Below are 16345 nucleotides of genomic sequence, written 5' to 3' on the forward strand. Positions count from 1 at the left end.
TTTGTTGAGGCATGTGAGCTCTTTATATATTCTGGACGTCAAGCCTTTATCGGATGTGTCATTTTCAAAGATATTCTCCCATACTGTAGGGTTCCTTTTTGTTCTATTGATGGTGTCTTTTGCTGTACAGAAGCTTTTCAGTTTAATATAGTCCACTTGTTCATTTTTGCTGTTGTTTTCCTTGCCCAGGGAGATATGTTCAAGAAGAGGTCACTCATGTTTATGTCTAAGAGGTTTTTGCCTATGTTTTCTTTAAAGAGTTTAATGTTTTCGTGACTTACATTCAGGTCTTTGATCCATTTTGAATTTACTTTTGTATATGGAGTTAGACAAGGTCCAGTTTCATTCTCCTACATGTAGCTGTCCAGTTTTGCCAGCACCATCTGTTGAGGAGACTGTCATTTCGCCATTGTATGTCCATGGCTCCTTTATCAAATATTAATTGACCATATATGTCTGGGTTAATGTCTGGATTGTCTAGTCTGTTCCATTGGTCTGTGGCTCTGTTCTTGTGCCAGTACCAAATTGTCTTGATTACTATGGCTTTATCATAGAGCTTGAAGTTGGGGAGTGAGATCCCCCCTACTTTATTCTTCTTTCTCAGGATTGCTTTGGCTATTCTGGGTCTTTGGTGGTTCCATATGAATTTTTGAATTATTTGTTCCAGTTCATTGAAGAATGTTGCTGGTAGTTTCATAGGGATTGCATTAAATCTGTATATTGTTTTGGGCAGGATGGCCATTTTGACGATATTAATTCTTCCTAGCTATGAGCATGGGATGCGTTTCCATCTGTTAGTGTCCCCTTTAATTTCTCTTAAGATTGACTTGTAGTTTTCAGAGTATAAGTCTTTCACTTCTTTGGTTAGCTTTATTCCTAGGTATTTTATTTTTTTTGATGCAATTGTGAATGGAGTTGTTTTCCTGATTTCTCTTTCTGTTGGTTCATTGTTGGTGTATAGGAAAGCCACAGATTTCTGTGTGTTGATTTTGTATCCTGCAACTTTGCTGTATTCCGATATCAGTTCTAGTAGTTCTGGGGTGGAGTCTTTAGGGTTTTTTATGTACAGTATCATGTCATCTGCAAATAGCGACAGTTTAACTTCTTCTTTGCCAATCTGGATTCCTTGTACTTCTTTGTTTTGTCTGATTGCCGTGGCTAGGACCTCCAGTACTATGTTAAATAACAGTGTAGAGAGTGGGCATCCCTGTCTAGTTCCCGATCTCAGCGGAAATGCTTTCAGCTTCTCGCTGTTCAATATAATGTTGGCTGTGGGTTTTTCATAGATGGCCTTTATTATGTTGAGGTACTTGCCCTCTATTCCCATTTTGCTGAGAGTTTTTGTCATGAATGGATGTTGAACTTTGTCAAATGCTTTTTCAGCATCTATGGAGATGATCATGTGGTTTTTGTCTTTCTTTTTGTTGATGTGGTGGATGATATTGATGGACTTTCGAATGTTGTGCCGTCCTTGCATCCCTGGGATGAATCCCACTTGGTCATGGTGTACGATCGTTTTGATGTATTTTTGAATTCGGTTTGCTAAAATTTTGCTGAGTATTTTTGTGTCTACGTTCATCAGGGATATTGGTCTGTAGTTTTCTTTTTTGGTTGTGTCTTTGCCTGGTTTTGGTATTAGGGTGATGTTAGCTTCATAGAATGAGTTTGGGAGTATCCCCTCCTCTTCTAGTTTTTGGAAAACTCTAAGGAGAATGGGTATTATGTCTTCCCTGTATGTTTGATAAAATTCCAAGGTAAATCCATCTGGCCTGGGGGTTTTGTTCTTTGGTAGTTTTTTGATTACCGCTTCAATTTTGTTGCTGGTAATTGGTCTGTTTAGATTTTCTGTTTCTTTTTGGATCATTCTTGGAAGGTTGTATTTTTCTAGGAAGTTGTCCATTTCTCCTAGGTTTCCCAGCTTGTTAGCATATAGGTTTTCATAATAGTCTCTAATAATTCTTTGTATTTCTGCGGGGTCCGTCGTGATTTTTCCTTTCTCGTTTCTGATACTGTTGATTTGTGTTGACTCTCTTTTCCTCTTAATAAGTCTGGCTAGAGGCTTATCTATTTTTTTATTTTCTCGAAGAACCAGCTCTTGGTTTCATTGATTTTTGCTATTGTTTTATTCTTCTCAATTTTATTTATTTATTCTCTGATCTTTATTATGTCCCTCCTTTTGCTGACCTTAGGCCTCATTTGTTCTTCTTTTTCCAATTTCGATAATTGTGACATTAGACCGTTCATTTGGGCTTGTGCTTCCTTTTTTAAATATGCTTGGATTGCTATATACTTTCCTCTTAAGACTGCTTTTGCTGTGTCCCACAGAAGTTGGGGCTTAGTGTTGTTGTTGTCATTTGTTACCATATATTGCTGGATATCTGTTTTGATTTGGTCATTGATCCATTGATTATTTAGGAGCGTGTTGTTTAGCCTCCATGTGTTTGTGAGCCTTTTTGCTTTCTTTGAACAGTTTATTTCTCGTTTAATGCCTTTGTGGTCTGAAAAGTTGGTTGGTAGGATTTCAATCTTTTGGAATTTACTGAGGCTCTTTTTGTGTCCTAGTATGTGGTCTTTTCTGGAGAATGTTCCTTGTGCACTTGAGAAGAATGTGTATCCTGTTGCTTTTGGATGTAGAGTTCTGTAGATGTCTATTAGGTCCATCTGTTCTAGTGTGTTGTTCAGTGCCTCTGTGTCCTTACTTATTTTCTGTCTGGTGGATCTGTCCTTTGGAGTGAGTGGTGTGTTGAAGTCTCCTAGAATGAATGCATTGCATTCTATTTCCTCCTTTAGTTCTGTTAATATTTGTTTCAGGTATGTTGGTGCTCCTGTATTGGGTTCATATATATTTATAATGGTTATATCCTCTTGTTGGACTGAGCCCTTTATCATTATGTAATGTCCTTCTTTGTCTTTTGTTACTTTCTTTATTTTGAAGTCTGTTTTGTCTGATACCAGAATTGCAATACCTGCTTTCTTCTCTCGGTTGTTTGCTTCAAATATCTTTTTCCATCCCTTGACTTTAATTCTGTTCGCGTCTTTGGGTTTGAGGTGAGTCTCTTGTAAGCAGCATATGGATGGATCTTGCTTTTTTATCCATTCTATTACTCTGTGTCTTTTGATTGGTGCATTCAGTCCATTTACATTTAGGGTGATTATTGAAAGGTATGAATTTATTGCCATTGCAGGCTTTAAGTTTGTGGTTACCAAAGGTTTAGGGTTAGCTTCTTTACTATCTTACTGTCTAACTTAACTCACTTGTTGAGATATTATAAACACAGTCTGATGATTCTTTATTTCTCTCCCTTCTTATTCCTCCTCCTCCCTTCTTCATATGTTGGGTGTTTTGTTCTGTGCTCTTTTTAGGAGTGCTCCCATCTAGAGCAGTCCCTGTAGGATGCCCTGTAGAGGTGGTTTGTGGGAGGCAAATTCCCTCAACTTTTGCTTCTCTGGGAATTGTTTAATCCCTCCTTCATATTTAAATGATATTCGTGCTGGATACAGTAGTCTTGGTTCGAGGCCCTTCTGTTTCATTGCATTAAGTATATCATGCCATTCTCTTCTGGCCTGCAGGGTTTCTGTTGAGAAGTCTGATGATAGCCTGATGGATTTTCCTTTGTAGGTCACCTTTTTTTTCTCTCTGGCTGCCTTTAATAGTTTGTCCTTGTCTTTGATCTTTGCCATTTTAATTATTACGTGTCTTGGTGTTGCCCTCCTTGAATCCCTTGTCATGGGATTTCTTTGTACCTCTGTGGTCTGAGAGGCCATTTCCTCCCCTAGTTTGGGGAAGTTTTCAGCAGTTATTTCTTCAAAGAAATTTTCTATCCCCTTTTCTCTCTCTACTTCTTCTGGAATACCTATAATTCGTATATTGTTCCTTTTCGTTTGGTCACTCAGCTCTCTTAAAATTCTTTAATTCCTGGAGATCCTTTTATCTCTCTCTGCATCAGCTTCTCTGCGTTCCTGTTCTCTGTTTTCTAGTCCATTAATGGTCTCTTGCATCTCGTCCATTCTATTTTGAAGTCCTTCCAGAGCTTGTTTTATTTCTGAATTCTCCTTCCTTAGTTCTTGCATATTTCTCTGCAAGTCCATCAGCATGGTTATGACTTTTGTTTTGAATTCTTTTTCAGGAAGACTGGCTAAATCTATCTCCCCAGATTCCTTCTCAGGGGAAGATGTAGCAGATGCCGAAGCTGTCTGAGTTAGTCTTGTCTGGATCATATTTTTTTGCCTTTTCATGTTGACAGGTGCTATTGACTGTCAGCTGGAAGGGCCAAAATTTTCACTTACTACTGGCCTTTCTTTACTGGGGCAACTGCGACCCCTACTGGCTTGTGTTGGGTAATTGCGTGTAGAGTGGGTCTTTGTGTCTTGCCTGGCCGGAAGGGAGAAATTTCCCTTTCTGTGGGCGGAGTTTGTCTCAGGCTGCTTCTCTGCTTTCGCAGCGCCCGGTGGGGTGATGGATGGGGGGGCTGCTTGACTGTTTGCCTCCGTGAGGGGTCTCAGAGCTGTTGTCCAGGGGGTTAGTGCGCCTGGTTTTCCCTGTAATTTCCAGCTGCTGTACTGTGACCTGGGTTGTTTCCGTCAAGCTGTTGAGTGCCTGTCCCTTTAAGACTTTCAAAAAGCCCCCGCTTTTCTTTGTCACAGGGGCATCAGCTTCGGCACCCGCTCAGAGGTTTTACTGCCCTGTTCCCCCAGTATCCAGCGCCCCCTGGGCATGTACTGTGTCTGCGCTCTGGCCCGGATGGCTGGGGCTGGGTGTTCAGCAGTCCTGGGCTCCGTCTCCCTCCCGCTCTGCCTATTGTTCTCCCGCCGGGAGCTGGGGGGAGGGGCGCTCGGGTCCCGCCGGGCCGGGGCTTGTATCTTACCCCTTTCACCAGGCGCTGGGTTCTCGCTGGTGTAGCTGCAGTCTGGCCACTGTCCTGCGTCTTCTGGTCTCTCTTTTAGGGCTAGTTGTGTTTGTTGTATTTTCAAAAGTATATATGTTTTTGGGAGGAGATTCCCACTGTCCTACTCAGGCCGCCATGTTGGCTCCGCCCAGTTTGATGAATTTTGATGTGTGTACACTCATGTGACTGTCACCCAAGTCAAGATATCAAACAAATTTTTAAAATTTCACTGATTTTGCCCCCTCTTCAACAATTTCCCCCATCTTCCCACCCTTCTTCCCTATGTCAACCAGTTCTCTGTGTTTGAGTCTATTTCTGTTTTGTTTTTTAGATTCCACATATATGTGAAATCATACAGTATTTGTCTTTTTTCTATCTGACTTATTTCACTTCGCATAATATCCTCTAGGTCCAACTATGTTGTCACAAATGGCAAGATTTCATTCTTTTTTTTTGGCTAATATTACATTACACATATGTATCACATCTTTTTTATCCATGCACATATTTATGGATGTGTGGGTAAAATTGCTGTTTTCAGAATCTCTCACCTAGCCTTACTGCATCTCCATATCAATAGGTAATTACATGGGTGAAGGAGGGCTTATCTGGAACATAGAGACTGGGTGGGGCCTCTTCTTCTGCAGCCAGGTCACCAGAGACCCCGGAGAACAGAAGAGAACTACTGCTTGTAAGAAATAAACCGGTTTCTCCCACTTTATTTCTCCCTTTGACTTATTTCAGTTCAAAGGTATTTTGCCCTGGGATTTTCCCCCCAGAGTTACACGATGCCTTCTTTCTTTCTACCTACACTCCCTACTTTTGTGTTGAATGTTCCTGAGAGGGGTGTTGTCAGGCCTAGTGTACAGAAAATTGGGAGAAGGTTGAGATTACTCTTCTGTAGAACATGTTATATATCATGACTGCCATCCTTCAAAGCCTTTCTGTCTGAGTAAGAATTTGTACCTGGATTAGTGCTGGCAGTAGTATTGCTTCCTGCTCTGGCTGCAGGCAAGATGATCTCGTCTTGGTGAAAGGGTGGGGTGAGGCAGGAGGGGGAGGTTTAAGTAGGCCCTGAACTTATCCAGGGAAGGTTTGGGCTGCAGCTATGGCTGCTTCCACTCAGGGGTAAGTCCTGGGTGTGTCCACTAACACCACCCTCTTAGCTACAAACTGGCAGGCTCCAGAGTTCACTAACCAGCCCAGGAGTCCATAGTGTACTTTATACAATAAATGTATAACCATTTTTTGTCTTCTGAGTTATATCATATGTACAACAAAGTACATTAACCACAAGAGTTCCATGAATTTTTACCATATATACATACCCCTTAACTACAGTTCAGATATAATTATAGAGTATTTCCAGAAACCCAGAAGGTTCATCATGCACTGAATTTTGGAGAGACTCAGTTCAGTGCACAGCAAACCTATAATACAACGTGGTTGTCATCTCCTAGACTTGGATTGTTTGAAGACAAAGATGAACTTAATATTGATAGGAAATTGATTTAGTCACCTTTCTTAAGCCAGCTTTCCTTGTTTCCTTAAAAATGAAAGACATTTTATGAGTTATGTTCTATTCCACACATCTTTTATTTTTGAAGATTTTTATTAAATGGTAAAGAGAGAACCTTTTGTTCTTTTCCAGTCCATTGAATGAGGGCACTTCAGTTGCTAGACACAAAGCAAACATATTACTATTTGACTTTATCTCCTGCCCAAATAGTTAAAAAAAATCCATCAGCTTTAAGCCTTTCAAGTACTTTCAACCAGGACTTATCTTTCAAGGAGGTACAGTGACTTGGTTCTGAGTAAACTTTTTGAAATGAAAGATCATTTTTTCTTATGGCAGTGGCTTTTCATAAATATATGACTTTATTTAAATAAGAGGACAATCATAAGAATCCTAAACTAAATTAAAAAAATTTTTAAGTACATAATTTCAAGTTTCTGAGACTTACTCCTTCTGGGTTACTTTTAGATGGTTTTGGATGTTCTCAAAGAGTAGGTGTTTTGGGGATTCAAAAAGGATACTTTGTTCTCATATTTATAATTTTATGGCAACATTTTCATTACTATTTTCTGCACTTTAGGTTCTAGGTTCTAATTTCTAGATTCTAAGCAACTTTGATGATAATGTTTAAAACTCATATATAAATTGGTTTTTGTGTTTTCTCTATACCAGGGAGTAGAGATCCTGAGACAGTCATGACTTGAGGTTCTGTTACTACCAGTTTTGTAACCATTTTCTGATCCTGCTCAGTTTTCTTAGTTTTGCTACACTACTGTAACTTCATGGTTTTGGTTCAGTATAACAGCCCCATATGGCCATATGCACACTAAAATGAGCAATAGGCAAAAACTGTAGAGTTTCCTAAATAAAATGCTTCAGTTTCCTACTTAGATCCTTTGGTGAACATCCACAATCAGATACTGAATGTATTCTCTGTTTAAAAGAAAAAGATGAGTAAAACAGCAGTGTGTGTGTGTGCATGCACGCACATGGGCACATATGCAAATCACAAGGAATTGATAGACTATTAAACAGTTCCAGGGCACAGAAAAGGAAAACTTGCAAATCATTTTATGAAGAACACAAAACCTTGATATAAAGTCTGAAAAAGATGTACTACTCTTCCCCCAATAAAAAGAAAATGAAGAGGACTTCTATAGATCATTGACTTTCGTGCACACATCAGAGAAGAGTGAGGTTCAGGTAGTTTGGGGAGAGAATGTATGCCTTAGTGAAAAATGAATACTTACTATGAACTCAGTCCATTTTCTTTTTGCTAGCAGGTAGGTGATAGCAGTGAAGGCCACTGGTGGCTGCTCTACACATGTATTAGTCAGGGCCCAGTCAGGGGACAGAAACCACAACAGTTATTGGAAAAGAACACAAAGAATTGTTAGGTGGGAATGAAGTTGGTAACTAGGTAACTAAGTAAACAGATGGGAAAAAAAAAAACTTTAAGATAACACAAAGACAGCAACCAGAGGAACCCCTCTGTGTTAGTCTGCTAGGGCTCCCATGACAAAATACCACAGACTGGGTGGCTTAAATGGTGGATATTTATTAATTCTGAAGCATAGAAATCTGAGATCAAGGTATCAACAGTCTCTCTCCTTGGTTTATAGACTGTCATCTTCTCCCTGTCCCCATGTGGTTTTCCGTCTGTACCTGTCTATATCCAAACTTTCTCTTCTTATAAAGACACCACCCATTTTGGATTAGGGCCCATCCTAATGGCCTCATTTTGACTTAATCACCTCTTAAAGACTCTCTCTCCAAATACAGTCACATTCAAATACAGTACTGTGGTTAAGATTTCAACATACAAATTTTGGGGAGACACAATTCATCCCATAACACTCCTAAGGATGGGGAATCAGAAAGAAGAGCTTGGAATTATTAACTATTAAGGGCTTAGAGAAATGGCCCTGTAGAGCTAAACTCAGACCTTTAAGGAAATGGGGGAATTAGTCTGGATCTGAATGTCTGAGCTCAGAAGCCTAATCCACAGCATACATTTAAGATATAAACAAAGGCTTCTATTAAAATGGGGTAAGAAGGACTGGATTTATCTTCCTGTCTGAACACAAAATTGGATAAAAATATATGACACAGTTTTTATGACACTGGACATCAAGCAATGAAGGACAGTAATCCTGGAAAAATAGGATATAAATGAGGTGAGCCCTTTGATTGCCCTTACTTACTGATTTGAGATTTGAGGTAGTGGCAAAGCCTGGCAGACTTGACAGTAAAGAGACAGAGCCAAGAGTGTGGGAATATCAAGGCAGCTAGAAGTCTCAGGACAGTGCTGGAAGTGAAGGAGCTACACCCATAGAAAACTCAGGATCTTCAGGTGGATTCCCCTGAGTATTCCAAGGAATACTGGTCAGCACATGCATGTAAGGCAAGGATCCAGGGCTGGGGAAACAACTCACTGAAAGGATTGGGGACAATAAAACATAGCACTCACACAGGGCTAGAAAAAGTGCCTGTCTCACCAGCCAGGCTGGGAAAGCTCATAAACCCTGGGGTATTGGTGACAATATTCAGAGGACTTTGACTCAGTGCCTGGAAGTAATTAACCTTAGAATAAAGAGCTCTGATCATTCCAAGTAAATCTCAATAACAGTGCCAACAAGGACCCAACCATTTCCAAGTTAACTGAGAGGCATCCCAAAACAAAACCCAAGGATATTTTAAGAAATACAAAACTGAGAGTCTTGGAGGGCGGAGCCAAGATGGCGGCATGAGTAGGACAGTGGGAATCTCCTCCCAAAAACATACATACTTTTGAAAATACAACAAATACAACTATCCCTGAAAGAGAGACCAGAAGACACAGGACAACAGCCAGACTACATCCACACCTGCGAGAACCCAGCGCCTGGTGAAAGAGGTAAGATACAAGCCTCAGCCCGGCAGGACCTGAGGCCCCTCACCCCAGCTCCAGGCGGGAGGAGAGGAGTCAGAGTGGGGAGGGAGAGGGAGCCCAGGACTGCTAAACACCCAGCCCTAGACATCCGCACCAGAGTGCAGACACAGTGCATGTGTGGGGTGCTGGAAACAAGGGAAGCAGGACAGTAAGACCTGTGAGCAGGTCCTGAAGCCGGCACCTCTGAGACAAAGAAAAGTTAGTGCTTTTTGAAAGTCTTAAAGGGACAGGGACCCCACAGCTGGTTGGAAGCATCCCAGGTCACAGTCCAGAAGCTGGAAATTCCAGGGAACTCTGGGTGCACTAACCCACTGGGCAACAGCTCTGAGACCCCTCACGGAGGTGAACAGCCAAACAGCCCCCTATCCATTACCCCTCTGGGCCCCGCGATAGCAGAGCAACGACCTGAGGATGGCCATGCCCACAGCAAGGGAGCTTCCTCCGTACTGGCAGGCAAGATACAGAGATCCAATCTACATGCAATTGCCCAATACAGGCCACTAGGGTTCACAGTTGTCCCAGAAAAGAAAGGCCAGGAGCAAGTGGAAAGAGACTTGACTCTCCCAGCTGACAGATGAGTTAATAGCACACCACTGCACCTATCAACATGAAAAGGCAAAAAAATTTGATTCAGACAAGACTAAGAGAGACAGCTTCAACATCTTCTACATCTTCCCCTGAGAAGGAACCTGCGGAGATAGATTTAACCAATCTTCCTGAAAAAGAATTCAAGACAAAAGTCATAACCATGCTGATGGACTTGCAGAGAAATATGCAAGAACTAAGGAGGGAGAATACAGAAGTAAAACAAACTCTGGAAGGACTTCAAAACAGAATGGACGAGATGCAAGAGACCATTAATGGACTAGAAAACAGAGAACAGGAACGCAGAGAAGCTGATGCAGAGAGAGATAAAAGGATCTCCAGGAATGAAAGAATTTTAAGAGAATTGAGTGACCAATCGAAATGGAACAATATCTGAATTATAGGGGTACCAGAAGAAGAAGAGAGAGAAAAAGGGATAGAAAGTGTCTTTGAAGAAATAATTGCTTAAAACTTCCCCAAACTAGGGGAGGAAATGGCCTCTTAGACCACAGAGGTACACAGAACTCCCATGACAAGGGATCCAGGGAGGGCAACACCAAGACACATAATAATTAAAATGGCAAAGATCAAAGACAAGGACAAAGTATTAAAGGCAGCCAGAGAGAAAAAAAAGGTTACCTACAAAGGAAAACCCATCAGGCTATCATCAGACTTCTCAACAGAAACCCTACAGGCCAGAAGAGAATGGCATGATATACTTAATGCAATGAAACAGAAGGGCCTCGAACCAAGACTACTGTATCCAGCACGAATATCATTTAAATATGAAGGAGGGATTAAACAATTCCCAGAGAAGCAAAAGTTGAGGGAATTTGCCTCCCACAAACCACCTCTACAGGGCATCCTACAGGGACTGCTCTAGATGGGAGCACTCCTAAAAAGAGCACAGAACAAAACACCCAACATATGAAGAAGGGAGGAGGAGGAATAAGAAGGGAGAGAAATAAAGAATCATCAGACTGTGTTTATAATATCTCAACAAGTGAGTTAAGTTAGACAGTAAGATAGTAAAGAAGCTGCCCTAAACCTTTGGTAACCACAAACTTAAAGCCTGCAATGGCAATAAGTACATACCTTTCAATAATCACCCTAAATGTAAATGGACTGAATGCACCAATCAAAAGACACAGAGTAATAGAATGGATAAAGAAAAAGACCCATCCATATGCTGCTTACAAGAGACTCACCTCAAACCCAAAGACATGCACAGATTAAAAGTCAAGGGATGGAAAAAGAGATTTCATGCAAACAACAGAGAGAAAAAAGCAGGTGTTGCAATACTAGTATCAGACAAAATAGACTTCAAAATAAAGAAAGTAACAAAAGATGAAGAAGGACATTACATAATGAAAAAGGGCTCAGTCCACCAAGAGGATATAACCATTATAAATATATATGCAACCAATACAGGAGCACCAACATATGTGAAACAAATAATAACAGAATTAAAGGAGGAAATAGAATGCAATGCATTCATTTTGGGAGACTTCAACACACCACTCACTCCAAAGGACAGATCCACCAGACAGAAAATAAGTAAGGACACAGAGGCACTGAACAACACACTAGAACAGATGGACCTAATAGACATCTATAGAACTCTACATCCAAAAGCAACAGGATACACATTCTTCTCTAGTGCACATGGAACGTTCTCCAGAATAGACCACATACTAAGCCACAAAAAGAGCCTCAGTAAATTCCAAAAGATTGAAATCCTACCAACCAACTTTTCAGACCACAAAGGTATAAAACTAGAAATAAATTGTACAAAGAAAGCAAAAAGTCTCACAAACACATGGAGGCTTAACAACATGCTACTAAATAATCAATGGATCAATGACCAAATCAAAATGGAGATCCAGCAATATATGGAAACAAACGACAACAGCAACACAAAGCCCCAACTACTGTGGGATACAGCAAAAGCAGTCTTAAGAGGAAAGTATATAGCAATCCAGGCATATTTAAAGAAGGAAGAAAAATCCCAAATGAATGGTCTAATGTCACAATTATTGAAATTGGTAAAAGAAGAACAAATGAGGCCTAAGGTCTGCAGAAGGAGGGACATAGTAAAGATCAGAGAAGAAATAAATAAAATTGAGAAGAATAAAACAATAGCAAAAATCAATGAAACCAAGAGCTGGTTCTTCGAGAAAATAAACAAAATAGATAAGCCTCTAGCCAGACTTATTAAGAGGAAAAGAGAGTCAACACAAATCAACAGAATCAGAAAAGAGAAAGGAAAAATCACGACGGACCCCACAGAAATACAAAGAATTATTAGAGACTACTATGAAAACCTCTATGCTAACAAGCTGGGAAACCTAGGAGAAATGGACAACTTCCTAGAAAAACACAACCTTCCAAGACTGACCCAGAAAGAATCAGAAAATGTAAACAGACCAATTACCAGCAACAAAATTGAAGCGGTAATCAAAAAACTAGCAAGAACAAAACCCCCGGGCCAGATGGATTTACCTCGGAATTTTATCAGACATACAGAGAAGACATATTACCCATTCTCCTTAAAGTTTTCCAAGAAATAGAAGAGGAGGGAATACTCCCAAACTCATTCTATGAAGCTAACATCACCCTAATTCCAAAACCAGGTAAAAACCCCACCAAAAAAGAAAACTACCGACCAATATCCCTGATGAACGTAGATGCAAAAATACTCAACAAAATATTATCAAACCAAATTCAAAAATACGTCAAAAGGATCATACACCATGACCAAGTGGGATTCATCCCAGGGATGCAAGGATGGTACAATATTCGAAAGTCCATCAACATCATCCACCACATCAACAAAAAAAGACAAAATCCACATGATCATCTCCATAGATGCTGAAAAAGCATTCGACAAAATTCAACATCCATTCATGTTTAAAACTCTCAACAAAATGGGTACAGAGGGCAAGTACCTCAACATAATAAAGGCCATACGTGATAAACCCACAGCCAACATCATACTGAACAGCGAGAAGCTGAAAGCTTTTCCTCTGAGATCGGGAGCAAGACAGGGATGCCCTCTCTCCCCACTGTTATTTAACATAGTACTGGAGGTCCTAGCCATGGCAATTAGACGAAACAAAGAAATACAAGGAATCCAGATTGGTAAAGAAGAAGTTAAACTGTCACTATTTGCAGATGACATGATATTGTACATAAAATACCCTAAACACTCCACTCCAAAACTACTAGAGCTAATATCGGAATTCAGCAAAGTTGCAGGATACAAAATTAACACACAGAATTCTGTGGCTTTCGTATACACTAACAGTAAGCTAATAGAAAGAAAGATCAGGAACACAATTCCATTCACAATAGCATCAAAAAGAATAAAATACCTAGGAATAAACCTAACCACGGAAGTGAAAGACCTATAACCTGAAAACTATAAGACACTCTTAGGAGAAATTAAAGAGGTCACTAACAAATGGAAACTCATCCCATGCTCCTGGCTAGGAAGAATTAATATTGTCAAAATGGCCATCCTGCCCAAAGCAATATACAGATTCGATGCAATCCCTATCAAATTACCAACAGCTTTCTTTAATGAACTGGAACAAATAGTTCAAAAATTCATATGGAAAGAACAAAGACCCCGAATAGCTAAAGCAATCCTGAGAAGGAAGAATAACGCGGTGGGGGAGGATCTCACTCCCCAACTTCAAGCTCTACTACAAAGCCACAGTAATCAAGACAATCTTGTACTGGCACAAGAACAGAGCCACAGACTAATGGAACAGAATAGAGACTCCAAACAACCCAAACATATATGGTTAACTAATATTCGATAAAGGGGCCATGGACATACAATGGGGAAATGACAGTCTCTTCAACAGATGGTGCTGGCAAAACTGGACAGCTACATGTAAGAGAATGAAACTGGATCACTGTCTAACCCCATACACAAAAGTAAATTCGGAATGGATCAAAGATTTGAATGTAAGTCATGGAACCATAAAACTCTTAGAAAAAAATATAGGCATAAATCTCTTAGACCTAAACATGAGTGACCTCTTCCTGAACATATCTCCCCGGGCAAGGGAAACAAAAGCAAAAATGAACAAATGGGACTATATCAAGCTGAAAAGCTTCTGTACAGCAAAGGACACAATCAATAGAACAAAAAGGTATCCTACAGTATGGGAGAATATATTCATAAATGACAGATCTGATAAAGGGTTGACATCCAAAATATATAAAGAGCTCACACACCTCAACAAACAAAAATCAAATAATCCAATTAAAAAATGGGCAGAGGAGCTGAACAGACAGTTCTCCAAAGAAGAAATTCAGATGGCCAACAGACACATGAAAAGATGCTCCACATCGCTTGTCATCAGAGAAATCCAAATTAAAACCACAATGAGATATCACCTTACACCAGTTAAGGATCGCCACCATCCAAAAGACAAACAACAACAAATGTTGACGAGGTTGTGGAGAAAGGGGAACCCTCCTACACTGCTGGGAGGAATGTAAACTAGTTCAACCATTTTGGAAAGCAGTATGGAGGTTCCTCAAAAAGCTCAAAATAGAAATACCATTTGACCCAGGAATTCCACTTCTAGGAATTTACCCTAAGAATGCAGCAGCCCAGTTGGAAAAGACAGATGCACCCCTATGTTTATCGCAGCACTATTTACAATAGTCAAGAAATGGAAGAACCTAAGTGTCCATCAGTAGATGAATGGATAAAGAAGATGTGGTACATATACACAGTGGAATATTACTCAGCCATAAGAAGAAAACAAATTCTGCCATTTGCAACAGCATGGATGGAGCTGGAGAGTATTATGCTCAGTGAAATAAGCCAGGCTGAGAAAGCCAAGTACCAAATGATTTCACTCATCTGTGGAGTATAAGAACAAAGGAAAACCTGAAGGAACAAAACAGCAGCAGAAGCACAGAACCCAAGAATGGACTAACAGTTACCAATGGGAAAGGGACTGGGGAGGACAGTTGGGAAGGGAGGGATAAGGGCGGGAAAAAAGAAAGGGGGCATTAAGATTAACATGTAAAGTATGTGTGGGTGGCACGGGGAGGGCTTTGCAACACAGAGAAGACAAGTAGTGATTTTACAGCATCATACTATGTTGATGGACAGTGCCTGTTAATGGTTATGTGGGGGGGACTTGGTGAAGGGGGGAGCCTAGTAAACGTAATGTTCTTCATGTAATTGTAGATTAATGATACCAAAATAAAACTAATTAAAAAAAAAAAGGAAAAAAGACATACAAAACTATCCAGGACCCAACAAGGTGGGACCAAAAGAATTCTTTTTCCAGGCATGAATAAAACAAGAAAAAAATCTGTGCAAAATGAGAAAAATCAATCAGTTGAACCATATTAAAAATTAGAAGGACGTTACAAGCAATTTATTTTTGATCATATGAAATATAGTAAAATAGATTCATGGAAGGTATCCTTTTTTTTAAAGACCCAAAGTGAACTTCTAAAGATGAGAATGACATTATCATAATGCCTTTATTTGTAGCCAAAAAGTGGGAAAATATCCACATGTATAAACAGGTAAATAGATCAATCTTGGAATATCCATATAATGGGAAAATACTAAGCAATAAAAGTGTTGAACTACTTTGTAATGCAACAACATGAATGAATCTCAAAATAATTATGCCAAGTGAAGGAAACCAGATCAAAAGAGTTTATACAAAAACCCAAATTCATCCACAGTGATAGAAAGCAATTACAGTTGCCTTGGGACGGAAGTAGGGTGGAATTATGAAGGGTTATGAGGAAATTTTTGGTGGGTGAAGTGTAGATTTGTTCATTATCTTGATTGTGATGATAGTTTCATGTGTGTACACATTTGCCAAAACTTACTGTAATTCTGGGGAAAGGAAATCACAGGGCAAAATACCTCTAAAACCAAAATCAGTCAAAGGGAGAAATAAAGTTTAAAATCCATTTATTGCTTTCAAACTGCAGTCTGGGGCCATCTCTCTTTCCTGCTCTGGCAGAAGCAAAACCAGCCCTCGCCCTAACCTCTCAGGTTCAGATCAGTTCTCTATTGCCCAGGTAATCACCCATTGATATGGAGATGAACCACTTCTCTCCACCCCTGAGGAATGCCTGTTGATATGCAGATGCACTAAAGCCAGGCAAGATATTCTGGAAATACTACAATTTTACCCAAACTTACAATCTTGTACACTTTAAATATAAGCTGTACAGTTTATGGCATGTCAATTATACCTCAAGTGATTTTTAAAAAGGCTGTAACTATTAAAAGGAGCATTTAGGAGTCTCAAAACTTATCTCTTCTGAAAGCTGTTACACGTTAACCTGTATTTAATTTATTCTTTAAAACACTGTTAAGCAGTTGCCTATCAGTGACTTGCTTTGATGTGGAGATTTTCTACCCACATA

Source organism: Manis pentadactyla, chromosome 1 (assembly GCF_030020395.1).
Source record: "Manis pentadactyla isolate mManPen7 chromosome 1, mManPen7.hap1, whole genome shotgun sequence".
NCBI lineage: Eukaryota > Metazoa > Chordata > Mammalia > Pholidota > Manidae > Manis > Manis pentadactyla.